At 38.5% G+C, this 15,095-nt stretch overlaps 1 protein-coding gene and 1 long non-coding RNA gene across 3 annotated transcripts in view; one reads left to right on the forward strand and one right to left on the reverse strand.

Annotated features, from left to right (window-relative positions):
• Positions 1-15,095, reverse strand: part of LOC147871152 (uncharacterized) — a 299,440-nt gene that overhangs the window by 56,049 nt on the left and 228,296 nt on the right. The gene's annotated exons all lie outside the window — the stretch shown is intronic.
• Positions 1,439-15,095, forward strand: part of LOC110834320 (1-acyl-sn-glycerol-3-phosphate acyltransferase beta) — a 31,704-nt gene continuing 18,047 nt past the window's right edge. The window contains exon 1 of one of the 2 annotated variants that reach the window (XM_022073346.2): positions 1,439-1,585. The gene's annotated coding sequence lies outside the window, so the exon portion shown is untranslated. Of the gene's footprint in view, positions 1,586-14,311; positions 14,331-15,095 lie in introns of those variants that run through there. The other variant, XM_022073347.2, reaches the window with a different exon arrangement.

Raw genomic sequence — 15,095 nt, forward strand, 5'->3', positions numbered from 1 at the left:
GGAGTTCGTCCAGATGGTCTTTGGTTTCCTCGCCTCACGTGGTCTCTTGTGTTCGGATTCCTACAGACTTGTAAGGGGCTATTCTGCCGTGATGTTAATCGGGTAGATGTGCTTGTGTCGTTGGCAACGCCCCTGCTTCGGAGATGGCTGACAGTAAGGGGCGTGTGATTATAGCCTGAGGTGTACTAGTGGCTTCAGACATTTACTATCTTTGGCTCATGTGTGAACGGTCGCAGACGACGAGGGCTAAAGGCAATGTCCTCCGTGAGCGATAAGAAGCGTGCAGTGCGAGCTGCATAAGCAGCATGGGGTGTCATATGACATAAGGGAATCGCTTGTTGTGTCCTCAGTGAGAGACTGCAATAGAAGCACACGGTCTTTCTGCGCATGCCCATTCCCTGTACTGCACAGTCAGAGCTTATCTGCGCATGCGCCTTACTGGCCAGCGCAGCGACCTGCGCGAAAATATCAAAATATTTGATCTCGGCTTTGGCCGGCGACTGCTTCGCTGTAACATAGGACAGCGCCACACAAACAGCCAGTTTGATATTTCCGCTTCACCCACGCAAATCGCACCGCTCACACTTAATCGCTCACGTAGGACACCGGGTAAGACTTCAAGCAGGACTGGCAGGGCGATTGCAACCCATTCGAATTGAGAAACACTACTTCCCTTGTGACAGTAGACGCTATTAAGACTCATACTGTCTCTGGGGGACGTTCAGTTTCCTCTACCCCCTGAAGATCCCACAGATGTACCACACACATAAGACTAAAAGTATGAAAGTAGCTCAGAATTACATGAAATAAATTACATAACAAGTGGATTAATGTAAGACAAATGATAAAATTAATTAAAACCAAATTGAATTAATCCTTAGCAGTCGGCGACCGTACGTGATAAACACCCGTTGTTGATTGGTTGGCGTTATTTTTTTAAATCACTGTTTGCATTATATTGAATCATGTTATATTCTTGAATTAAGAACAGGTAACTAATTAATTTAATGTTTACAGTTTTAACACGCGTTCGTTTCATTCTGAAATTCCTTAAAAAAGAAATTTTAACAAGAACACCATCTCCTATCAGTCTGCAAGAGGTCTCTGAACTATCCATATATGATCCGCAGATTCGACAGTTGTCAGCCCTGTTTTTTTAGTTGCTTTTGTAAGTGCTATTATACGTACATATCCCCGTCGTTCCTGACCATCAGTTATTGGTAGACGACAGACTAATTCTGAGATATTTCGAAATACGCTACGTTGTGTTCTTCCTCGTCGTGTCTGATCATCCTTTAAGCTCACATCTGACGCATGAGACGTGAATATGCAAAAATAAACAAACGTCTGATGACAACTAGTCAGTCATTAAACGATATGACAGGCGCGATTATGAGTCAGGAATGGACCTTGGTTTACTTGCCTGTAGAGATTTCCCTAGTCGATGATCATGGGCAGATTGCCTCGCACATGCGCAGTCAGTGGTCGTTCGTCTCATCGTGTGGTTGGAATCCAGTGTCGTCTGCTCAGTGCGTGGTAGCTGTCGGTGTGTGGAGGTTATGGTACCGAGGATATTAAAAAACAGGTGATTTCTTGTCTACATTATATGTTCTTCCAGTTTAACGTCGAGCTTCTTAGCTTTGTCGTCTTTGGTGAATTGACGGAACAGATATATCGAAATGGGTGATCTTGGCATTTGTGAGGTAAACGTTAAGATTTATCTTCAGTAGTCTGAAGTATGAATATCTTCGTTCTGTTGTTTCCTTCATGAAGAAGGTAAGGATATTATAATTTTTTTAGGTTCTGACAGCGGTGAAGATATTGATGTTTTGGTTTCTGACCCAGGGGGTAAAACCCAGAAGAATAATGTCAACATATGATTTTGTTGACAGCATAAACCGCAGAATAGATACGTTTTATTTAGGGTGGAACGTGTCTGTTGAAGGGCTCTGTATCTGCGTGCAATACCCACAGATCTAACGACAGGGCAACCTCAGAGAATCAAAATGTTTTGTACCAAATATTTTTCTGATGGGACAGTGGATTAGTTGATAAACAGGAGCTCAAAATTATTTTCGTTCTCCGCATTGCTTCAATGAGTGCCCTGCCTGGATGAATTAACCTACAGGCTGTATCCTTGGGCGGGAAATTGGGGAGAGGCAGGCAACATAATGAATAAAAAATAACGAGTAATGGTGTAAAATGAATACAGCAAGCGTAAAACAGAAGGAAAGAATAAATGTGTTCGTGTTCCTGGCGTTGTAATATTCCGCCAAAGAATGAATGTGTCATATACAAATGAGCAATGCATGTGTGCAGCGAAGTCCACAATGTGAACAATCAGCACATTTCCTATGATATGGGTTTTATCTTAAATGTGGACACGTAGTCGTCATTGTCAGTTGTAAGCCCGGTATTCTGCTAACGGCCTGTTTCGATTTTGTTCGGTTATTATTTGTGCTCGTTCCCTTTAGAGTTTATAAGTTCAATATGTATTTATTATAGTACATATTTTGTGTATGAGCCGGGATAGCTCAGTCAGTATAGTGACTAGCTACGGGCTGGACGACCGGGGTTCGATCCCCAGAGGATTTTTACTCTAGCCTGTGCGTCCAGACCGGCTCTGGGGCCCACCCAGCCTCCTCTACAATGGATACCGGGGTCCTTTCCCGGGGGTAAAGCCGGCCGGGGCGTGATGCTGACCACTCACCCCCATCTAATGCCGAGGTCAAGGAAGAGAGGAGCTATACCTCCTCTCACCCCAAACGCCTACATGGCGTATAGTGGGACAAACTTTACTTTACTTTACTTTACTTTACTTTACTTTACTTTACTTTACTTTACTTACATATTTTGTGTAAAGTGTAGAACAGTGACAATGTCCATTCAGTATCGTATCATGAGAAGTACGTTTGAAATTAAACGCGGAATCTTTATTCAGTTTTGAAATTAAATTGGGATTTGGGGGTCAGGACTAAAGGTTCGTGTTGGATGCCAAATACCCTCACGCCGGCCATGAGTGAATTGCGTGACAGAATTTTTAGCAAAATCCCTAGTGTGAAGTTACGTGAACATCCGTTTATTGGCTCTCGACTTGTCACGTGCGGACAGCGAGAGATATTGATAAGCTAAAAGGTGCATTTTGTAAAAATTTGTTGCGAAAGTTTATCTGAATGTGAGATTGGATTGCATCACGACAGCTCATTCTTTCATTCAGTATTCCAAAGGCAAGGTAACACTTACCTGTGCCAAGACGCGTCTGAAGAAGAACCCTATTAGGTTTCGGTTAAGTCAAATGCGTTGGTAGGCCTGGGTGGTCGTTTGTTGTGGGTACACGTCAGTGAAACATTTTTAGGATTTGAATGGTGACGGTTACATTTAACCGTACGACTGCATGCAGGTACACAGGAAACTGTTTTGATTTTACGGTTCTAATAGTGTACCAAATACCTTCAAGAATATATTCCGAGAGGCTGACACAATTAGTTTTTCAAATAAAACCACTTTAAGACTAAACGAGAAGGTTACCACAGCAGAAACATTACTCGGAAGTTATGGGAGTCAGTGTAGTCACTCAGACGTGTTCAACAATGCGACTATTTACATGTCAAGACTATGTACCCATTGTAATCGTATAGCCATATTCGGAATTTATACTTTATAAGAGTGATTTTAGTCTGATATTAGGGACATACTGACTGAGGAACTTGTAAGAAGAATATCTGGCCTTTGTTATGGGTACATAACAGCGATGTTAACTTTGGGGCATGCAGCCATACTGAAAGATATGTAAGATGCAACGAGGGTCGAGTATCAAACATTTCTAACGTAACCGTACTGAGACTTATATTTTGTAATGGGATCCTGCATATCAATGAAATGTGAAGCATGCTTCGTGGAAGACGAACTATTTTCGATTCAGCTTAATTGATGTTTCACAGGAAAACTTGCACCTACCCAAGGCAGAGTTCGCCAATTCAGTGTTTTTATTGTGCGAAATAATTGTTAATTTATCATATTAAAACATTCAATAATACGATTTTCTGTCTTATTCTTGCAATTTTTTTTTCAAAATAAGGTATGATACTGCCACAAATTTCGGATAACAATTTGAAATATGAAAAATAATTATTAAAATAAAAATTGAGAAGATTCTGTTATGCCTCGAATGACAATTAATAACTGAGTATCGTTTGTCATTACTCTCATCTAGCGCCAATTTGTTTCTGAGTTACGTAAGTCATAAATAATATTACTCCGCCTAGCCATTGTTTATGAAGACAAGAATAATTTCTTTTTTAGGACAAATCTCTTTGACTGTGCGTTACAAATATTTTCTTACGAATTCTCAGTCGGAAAATTGTTTGCTTTCTTTAGCCATCGCGTGAGTAACACGATAATTTTCCTGCAATGCAGAGGAAATTCTCATTGGACTGTTTTGTGTTATGCCTCAAGCCCCCCCCCCCCCTTTTAAACGTTGCCCCTCCTCTTATCATAAGATCGACACAGTTTTCGTGCTTTACCTTATGACTGAGTTGTAACACCTGTCGACGTTACATAGTTTGAAAAACTCTGGAATCCATTTTACGCTTTTCATAAAGACAAAGACGTTTTTGTTTAATTTCGATCAATTTTATTTAATTATAGAAAACTGAAATGAAGTAATATTGAATAAATGTAGACGCTACTTGCATTTGCAGCACTATACGTCTAAAAATAATAGGTATAAAGTTTCCAAAGAATTATATTTATGTCTGAAAAAGAACTCATTGTTCTATTCAGAAGCGAACTGAAGAAAATTCAGTCACATCAACAATGTATATTGGTTACAGCTGACATGAAACTACCACAGGCAATAAACTGTCGTTGATGTGGGCTAAACAATAAAGGGAAAAAAACATTATAATTTCCATTAAATGGCGTTAAATGTAGAATAGTCTATCTCTTCCGAGCAGTTACACACGCCTTTGTGGTAACTGACTGCTATTGTAATGAAATATTGAGGGGGTATAATAGCTACCTGGTTTTGCTGACCATTGTTGACTCACTTGGAACTCACTGCTCAAAAAAAAAATTAGGCTGATTTAAACCAGGGATTCTAACAGATGCCGTAATGTCATCGTAATATTACGCATAGATCGTTAGTACCTGTATTTAGCAACAGAGGTCCTTAAGAAAAACCCTGACGAGCGCCACTCACACGAGAAAGCACCAGAGAAAGTAACGTAACCAAGGAATATAAAGACTTCCAAAGGCTGAAATTTTATAATTTCACCCGGTTAGAGTCCGGACGCCATTGGTGCTTTCTTAGACCATAATTTTCATTAGGAACATCAAGAAACGATATTAGTAATATCAATTGGACACCTACAGTTACACAAGTTAACCAAGTCTGTCGAATTTTATGGTTGATTTCACTAATTTACGGTATACAAATCTTGAGGTCATTTTTCATCATATTGCCTATGAAAACATTTACGTAACAAGATATTTTTGACGTAAATACGTCTATACGGAAGGGTCATTCGGCAAACAAGTGAAAGGAAAACGTGTAAGATCCATATCAACAATGTGTTAATATGGATCGACAACAATGGTCAGCTTGCGTGCATTGTTATGTTACCTAGGAAACGTCTCTGTTTACTCGGCATTGTTGTTACCTATAAACATTTCATTACATTACCTTACCTTTAGCAGCCACGGTGGTCTAGCGGTTAGAACGCAGGCCTTGTAATCCTGGGGTCGCTTCCCCTGTTTCTCCGTGGGATCCCAACAGTTTCTCCATTCACACACAGAAGAAGGCAATGGCAAACCACTTCTGGATCATCTGCCAAGAACGTATATGAACAGGTCCCAGTCCGAGAAAAGGATGGAAGGATCCTGTTCATATGGACCTGTCGTCAAACAGAACACTAAATAAATAAACCTTACCTTACACAACATTTAATTACATTACATTACATTCAGCTACCACAGACCCATCTTAAGCGTAACTAATTCAAGTTAAATAAGCAAAGTCTTAATCAAACTTTACTCAATTGTAAAGCATGTATAAAGGAAATATTTAGAATAAAGCCAATATATAAACTTTCTTTCCGTATAGACGTATTTACGTCAAATTCTCCGGAACCGTGGTTCCACTGTCAATTTTTATTTCTAATTTCGTATTTTAATGTACCGGAGTACCGTTGCGGAAATTTGAGGATAATTAATTTGAAATAGCTTGAACTATTGTTTACAACTGTATTAATTCTGTTAACACACGTCTGTATTTGTAAGTCCAATCACAGTTTAGAATCTAACATTTATGCAGCTAAAGGAGAGGGTTTTCGGCTCGTACTTGCGGTATCTTGAATTTGGGATAGGGTTATGAATATGTTAAAAATGTTTGCTTGATTATAAATGGCCTCTGAATCGCAAACACTACCTCGTTTAAACGACCTCTAGTGTACACCTTAATAGTGTTAACAACCTACAACAGAACTCACATTAGCATTGAATAACTTCGAAAGCCTGAAATATTTTATCTGCATTGTATCTAATGTTATGCTAATCGGAACAGTTAACATGTAAGTGTCGTCTTTTGAAATTTTAAGGCATTTTAAAATTCGCGATGGATAAATTCTAAAAACGAACAAACTCTTAATATATTGCCATCAGAGAGAAAAGAAATGGTGCTTTCACGACTGCGGAAATATCCTACCATGACGAGCAAGGGATAGATAATTCTGGGTATTCTGATAAGGTGAACTAGATGTTGGCCAGTACTGATAATTCGCACGCGAACTATTGAGGGTGTTAGCACCGTCGCGTGTAAGCTGTTGGCCCAACCCCAAAAATGATCGATAGGGGAGCAGCTAGAATAGGTCGTACGTAGTACAGGCTACGAGGCAGGCGAAGAGACAGAAACGAAAGGGCGAACAGGTATAAAATTTTAATTAGAATCACTGTCAGTTTGTGGATTGCTTTGTGTAAGCAAGCTTTTGTATGTATGTATGTGTGTGTATCGATATATATCGATACTTATCGATATATATCGATATATCAAACAAGCTTAATGCCCGATCAATGGAAAATGTTGATAGCCACTAACATGTTTAATATCAGAACGTGTTACCTCGAAAATACACGTCCACACCAAGACTTCAGTACAGATTTTTAAAAGAAAGTAACGTAGCTGTTAGTAAGGAAGGTAGGAATACAATTCAAATATTTTGTTGAGTTCCTGAGTGTACGATGTTTCCGGCATCTTAATTTTCTTTTAAAACAATCAGCAGTTGACCCTTCAGTGTTGATTTCAAGTAATTCTTTTATTCCCTCAGCTCTCGAATTTTTGTATCGATAGTCGACTTATCGATTTAAGTATTCCATGACAGTCATATTTTTCGTACATTTCATAATATTCAAATGCCATCATACCTCAGTTTATCACTTCAATTCGTAAACGTTCACAACAGAAATTTAAACAAAAACTACAACGTTCCAATAAACCGGAGAATCAAATAGTAGTTTAGTTTCAAGTTTGTTCAAGTCAAGTAAAATTTTGTATTGCTATCTACTTGAATCAGGCCTTTCAGTGGACATGACACGTGCTTAAAACAAAGTTCACATTTATCAAGGTCTTTAAAATTTTTTTTCATCGGTCTGAAACAAAGAAATGCTTTGTCTCCATTGCTCTTTGACTTTGCGCTAGAATACGCCATCAGGAAAGTCCAAGGCAGGCAGGAGGGTTTGCAATTGTTAGTTTCCCGTCAGCAGAGAGGCGGGCAAAATCATATTAGGGTGGCTAATAAATCCTTGGGAACAACAATAACAAATCAAAATGATACTCATGAGGAAGTTAGGAGGAGATTAAATTCTGGAAATGCTTATTACTTTTCATTTCAAAATATTTTGTCTTCCCGTCTGATTTCTAAGAACCTGAAGATTAAAATATACAAAACAATAATTTTGCCTGTTGTTTTGTATGGGTGCGAAACATAGTCTCTCACTCAGAGGGAGGAACACAGATTGCAGGTGTTTGAGAACAGGGTGTTGAGGAGGATATTTGGGCCTAGGAGAGAAGATGATGGGGTCTGGAGAAAACTACATAATGACGAACTTAAAAATCTGTACTCCTCCCCCAATATTGTCAGGGTGATTAAGTCGAGAAGAATGAGATGGGTGGGGCATGTAGCGCGCATGGATGGGACAAGAGGTGTGCCTCGGTATTGGTTGGGAAGCCTGAAGGAAAGAGACCGCTGGGGAGACCTAGACGTAGATGAGAGGATAATATCAGGCGGGATCTATGGGAGATAGGAGTTGAAGGAGACTGGATTTTGTTGGCCCAGGACAGGGTCCCGTGGAGAGCTTTGGTTAATTCGGTGATGAACCGTCAGGTTCCGTAAGCCATCTAGTTTATTTTTTTTTTCAAGCGACTTGAATTTACGAAACTTGACTAATGTGTACGAGTCTTACGAAATTCCCTTTTCCTTGGATTTCTTTTGTCTTTATCATTGGCTATAACAAAGCTGGAGGAATCAGAACAGGAAATACCTGTAGAACGACGTTGTCAGTCGTCGTAAGTTTCTTATCGGGTCGTTTTCGGATGTTTCCTGCTGTCTGCTTGGTATCGGTAAGTGTGGCTCACCTTTAGCAGTAGAATCGCCACGAGTTTTCTAGAAATGTGAAGTCACCCACACTCTTGGTCGTTTGGCGATTGCAACACGACACAGACATTTCGCCGCCGTGACAATCTCAAAACCCCTAAGTTCCTAAAAGATTAAAAAGAAATTATATTCTCGCGTGTCAGAAGAAGTTTTCCTCAAATAGGTCAAAATATATTATCGTTGAAGTAAGACGATACCATCCGCGTACCTTTACAGGGCCCGGAACAGCCCCCAACGCCTGTCTCACCTCACATAAGGGCGTTTCTCAGTCATGGAAGCAATTTGCACTGTCCATTTACCTCATATGCTGTCATTAGCCAATCTTCAGAGCTGAAGATGGAGACAGTACGTACCGCGAAGTATATACGGTGATACAACCCAAAATACCATCGACTTCTTCACCGCTGTGAAAATCTCTAAGATCTCGCTTATTGCGAATTTCAATTAACGACCGTCTAAACATTTGATTCTTTCATGGGAAGTTTTTAATTGTTAATTTTCAGTTTGAGTGATTATGTCTAGTTTTTATACCATTTATATGTGTTTGGACCTGAGTGAAAGAGTTTTTTTTGTAGATTTTAACCTGTTATTTCTGTTCAGAGTAAGGTAGAAACTGTGGTAGTTCTCAGAAAACCCTTCTGGTGTGTTTCCAGTCCGTAATTCATTGTTGCAGTGATTTCTTTTGACGTAAATACGTCTATACGGAAGGGTCATTCAGCAAAAAAGTGAAATGAAAATGTGTAAGATCCATATCAACAAATCGACAACAATGGTGACCTAGGGAACGTCGTGTTTACTCGGCATTGTTGTTACCTAGGGGGGTTAGTTTAGTTTCTTACTCAAGATTTTAAAACGCAACCCCCCCCCCCCCAAAGGGGTGTTGGTCAAGTGTTTTATCCCCCTTCCTTTCATTGTATTTATTTCCTAAATATAATTTAAATACAGAGACGTATTTACGTCAGTTTTTCCGGAACCGTGGTTTCACTGCCATTTTTTTTACCTTTACAAGTCAGGATTTTGTGTTAATTTCTTGTTTCTTCCACTCTATTCAGTTCAATCTCCTTTTTAATAGACTAGTAATCGTTGACGAACAGTTGATATATCATTCTCTTCACTCTTAATTTCTTCATATTGCTGTTACGTATCTCAGTCCATCTGTAGATATTACCTTCGTTTCGAGGGTCATGTATAGCGTATGACGTGGTTCCCCGCTGTTCCTGTGTGGACAGGTTTGTTTGCAGCAATACAAATATTGTGGTTAGTAACAGAGAACTTTATCCTGCAAATGGACTTAACCCACGACCTTTCAATCGGCATCCAGCTGTAACCCTGACAGTAGAAAACCTGACATGACGTAAAAGAGCATATCCGAGAATGGATCATTGTGGCATTGCATTATTTGTGTGCTCGCAATGGATTGAAGCCGAGTGACCGATTATCGACTCATCGGGGCATCAGTATTAGATATCGATTATAAAAATTTGTGGACAATTTTCGTTATCAATTTTCTGCTAAAATATGTAATATCTTTTACTCATTAAGAATGTTAAATGTTTTAATCAGAAGTGCAGTTTATGGACCGTGCAGTACTTAAATACTGATATATCTAATTATCGAGTATTGAATATAGATTATGGGAGAAGAAATATCGATACTTTAAAGTGCTGATATATAGTATTCTTCTCTGAGTTATCTTTCCTGAGTACCTATTCGCATTTTAGAAGAACTTCGAAGCTGTGGTTATCGGAAAAAATATTTGCCGTGAGCACGCACGTGTTCTCGTGTATCTTCAAGTAGGTTTTTCTTTTCCCCAAACGTTTGAGATGAACTTTATCTTTGTGTAGGCGTCTTGTGAGTATTTAGTCGTGTCGTAGGCGTTGATAAGTCTGAAGTCCACGCAGGTCCGATCGGACAATAGTTCACTAATTGATCATTCTGGTACCAAACCTGTTTGCCTGGAACAAATATTCAAAACTTCAAGGTTAGTACTAAATATATATATGTGGAAGAACGTAAGAAATGTTGCTTGTGAATATTAAATGACTCGTCAGTACGACTGTCAAAACGCTGAGAAAAATATCTATTTTGCTGCTAAGTGCGTTATATAAAGTCTGCAAAGATAAACATCTCATGAAAATACTCTTGCTTAATTCTTGGGTTATTTAACGAAGTTTTTCAACTTCCTTGGCTTTACACAGTGCGGCAAAAATATAATCAGTTAAAATAAAATAAAATAAAATTATTCAATATGAGCATCGTTTCGCTATAGACGGACAAGTGTGGCCTTGGCAATGTAGACGACCATTACTAATCTGAGATTTCGTTGTTTCATATGGACGTGTAAAGCTTTGAAAAAGTCCCACTGGAACACGTGAAATGTTCCGAACAGTTATTGGAATGGGGCTGTGTCCCGATCACAAACATTTCGATGGTTTAAGCGTTACCATGAGGGCAGAGAGGATGTGAAAGATGATCCTCGCAAGTGGACGACCAAACACGACTACCAACCCGGATTTAGTTGACAAATTAAGCAATTTCCTCGCAAGAGACCGCCGATTGACACTCAGAATTGTGGAAATTAAAACTAAATGTGAATATGGAATCGATAAGGTCAGAAATTATCACAGATTTAGGTAAGAACAAAATTTATGCGAAGTTTTTGATGATTTGTATGATGACGAAAAACTCAGACGATTGGATAGATGGCTGCAAATATTTTCTGCAAACAGCAAAATAGTGCACAGGGATTTCAAAACGCCATCATTACTGGGGGACGAGCCATGTTTTCTCCAGTGTGATCCTGAGACCAAGATACAAAATTCAAAATGGCGATCGCACAGCTCACTAAGACCAAAATAGGTGCGTTTTGAGAATCACACATCAAAATAATTCTGATCACATTCTTCGATTCAAAAGGGATAATCCATAAGGAATTAATTCCACAAAAAAGGACCTTCGATATCGAATACTACCTACAGGTAATGAAACGTTTGTTGGCGAGGCCAGATTTGGAACATTCTCTTCACGAGTACTCACACAGGGATCAACGTTTCTGGCCAAGAAAGGGATTACAGTGCTGTCACCCTTCGTATTCTCCAGACCTGGCTCCAGAAGGGCTTGTTTTCTGTCTCTCAGGTTGAAATTTATATTGAAATGTCGCCGATTTGATACGAAGAACGTGACGACCGAACTGGAAACCGTCAGAGAAGACGAGATTACTGAGTCTTTTCAAAGTTTATATGGACACTGTAATAAGTGTGTTTTCGGTCCCTCGGGAGACTGCTCTGAGATAAACGGATAATAAACATGTTGTCAGATGCAGCTTTCGAAACAATAACAATTTCATTAAAATATCATGTACTGGTAAACATTTTGACAAGAACAAGTTTTTTGAAACGTTATTCATAACTGTTGCATATGCATAATGCAAAAAAGTTATTTACGTGTTTTGCATTAGTATTTGAAATAAAACTTTGAATCCAGTCGTGTCCTTCGTTGTACACAATTTGTTGTAATGAACCTGGTGGTAAAAAAGTGATATTTGAATCAGCACTTTACTGGTTCTGTGAATATTTATAATGCGGTCCGTGCAAATATACCGAATTTTCCTTTCAACAAAGTATCGTTAATACAGTTTTTCTTCGATTTTAAGACTCGCCCTTGATTTAGTAATAGGTTTTCAGGAAAAAATACATATATTAATATTTTCCTTGCATTTGTCATACTATATAATTTTTTTGACATCGATTCTTGGACGCCATCAAATGCGAGACGCACCCCGATTTCAGATATGTTAAAATGTAAAAAAAAGTGCGTCTTAAACAGAAATAAATACGACAAGTTTCTTCAGCATCAATTTTTTGCTCATTTGTATAAACGAGAATGTCAGTTCGGTTACATTAGATCAGGGGTGGGGAACCAATGACCATCTAGGTCCTTACGTGCGGCCTTTTGACTGAATCCAAATTTTACAGAACAAATCCTTTTATTTTTATTTTAATACATGCTGCAACCAAATATTCAAATGCTTTCCAACAAAACGCAGACATAACAAAGTCATTAAAAGATTAGTTAACTTTAAAATTAACAAATAGTTTTTATTTTTTGAAATTATTAAGTAAATAGTAGTTAGATTTTTACAAAATAATGTACATTTTTAAGTATATCTAATTTAAGTTTCTTGAATGCTACCTTATTTGATTACAGCTAAATTAATGCGGACTTCCAACATGAAAAGGTTCCCCACCCCTGGATTAGATGATGAAACTTGTTTTGTTTTTGAGATTAAGTGTAATAAAGATTGGAGACTGTTTTGCAGCTGGTCCGTCTGCTTCATCTTCTGTATCGTCATCATAACAAATTTAAGTCACATTAATAAAACAAAGGATCATATAAACTGATATACATATATATGATAGGCAACACGGAGTTTTCCTCCGGGGGCTTCCCCGGTTTCTCCGTGGCATCCCAACAATTACTCCATTCACACACAGAAGAAGGCAATGGCAAACCACTTCTGGATCATCTGCCAAGAACGTACATGAACAGGTCCCAGTCCGAGAAAAGGATGGAAGGATCCTTTTCATATGGACCTGTCGTCAGACAGAACACTAAATAATAATAAGATGAGGTGGTCTAGCGGTTAGAACGCTGGCCTTGTAATTCTGGGGTCTCGGGTTCGATTCCCGGCGGTGCCCGAATTTATAATTTGTGTTGGGCAAGGCCGCGGTCTAGGCAACACGGGGTTTTCCTCCGGGGGCTTCTCCGGTTTCTCCGTGGCATCCCAACAATTACTCCATTCACACACAGAAGAAGGCAATGGCAAACCACTTCTGGATCATCTGCCAAGAACGTATATGAACAGGTCCCAGTCCGAGAAAAGGATGGAAGGATCCTGTTCATATGGACCTGTCGTCAGACAGAACACTAAATAAATAAATAAATTGTTAAATGAGCTTCCACGACGCCATTTTGGGTGCTACTTTTATAATTATGTGCTCTGGCATTCGTGAATCCTGTTTAGAAACAAATTTGGTGAAACTGAATACATAACTAGTGGTAAAATTAATAAATGCTTCAAATTAAACACAGATAATTGGAATAACTGGGAAAAGTGTGTAAGAGGTATCTCAAATCAAATCAAAGCAAAGGAAAAATGAGATATATTTTGTGCAAGGTACTTTGGCAGGACAGTATTTAAAGTTTTAAATGAAATACGATTACTATGAAATGTTTCTGTAATAAAGTATTACGGGAGACGCAGTATTTGAAGGCACGTGGTCAGTGGCGGTGTTGCTGGATTGCTTGGTGAGCGTCACGTGTTCGTACACACACATCGGAGTAATGCTACGTTTACACGGCGAGGGTTTATATGTTAGGGACCATAGTCAGGTACCTACGCCACGGATTATTATTATTATTATTAACAATATTGGCACAACAATTAAAATTGTTACGTCATAATGTTCTTTGACATTGTTATATTCATTCAACAATCAGATTTTCTTAGCCTGAGAAGAACTGAGCTGTGAATCGCTTGTAGAAGAAGTGAGTCTTAGACAAAATACTTTTGTGCTATTGTGCTGTTGAAGAATAGTGCCTTACACTCTCTGAGTTTTGTTATTAATTCGATTGTTTATTGTTGGTGGACATCTAGTTCCCTTCCCTTGAACGAAGACAGAGGTGAAGACTTTTTTATTTTGTTGTTATTATTTGTTATCAACATATTTACATGTGTTTGTTAATACTTATGAACACTTACAAGAAAATTAAGCTAGTTTCTTTCTTTCTTTCTAACACAATTTCAAATAATGATAGACTTATCTTTGTTATTTACAGCAAAAATTGATTGCAATTGAATATTCCAGTAAACAATTAGAAATTCGAATGCTTAAAACAACAAGGCATGTTTAGTAGCCGAAAATATTGATGAAACAGTTAGAACCCTTAAGAGTCTGGTGGTAAGTATGTGTACCACCTGATTTACACAGTTAATAACTCTGCGTTTTATATGGTTGGGTTTCGTATGATTCTCAGCGTAAACAGGGATTATGTCCTTAAACAGCGTTAACCAGTTGACATTTGTAACGGTGAAGTGTAGTGTTTTCTTCGCGGTACGGACTGATTTATTAAATAGTATTTAGACGATCTTCGGCTTCAAAGGGTTTACCGTATTGTGAAGCGGTAAACAATTTCGAAAAACCTTAAGAACTTGTAAAATGTCTTACATTGAGTGAACCATTTGTCACACAAATTTTATAGCAGTCCTATTTCGGCCAGATATGGCGTATTATTACGTTGTAGGTTTCGTATATGTTTTATAATAAAACTCTTATTAGTTTCTTATTACAACGCTTCGAATGAGAAATTTAAGACCAGTGGTAACTATATGTACCACCTGATTTACACAGTTAATAACTCTGCGTTTTATATGTATGGGTTTCGTAT

This window comes from Zootermopsis nevadensis, unplaced genomic scaffold, assembly GCF_977971745.1.
Source record: "Zootermopsis nevadensis isolate Lab colony 2312 unplaced genomic scaffold, Znev_1.0 Znev_ptg000061l, whole genome shotgun sequence".
Taxonomy (NCBI): Eukaryota; Metazoa; Arthropoda; class Insecta; order Blattodea; family Termopsidae; genus Zootermopsis; species Zootermopsis nevadensis.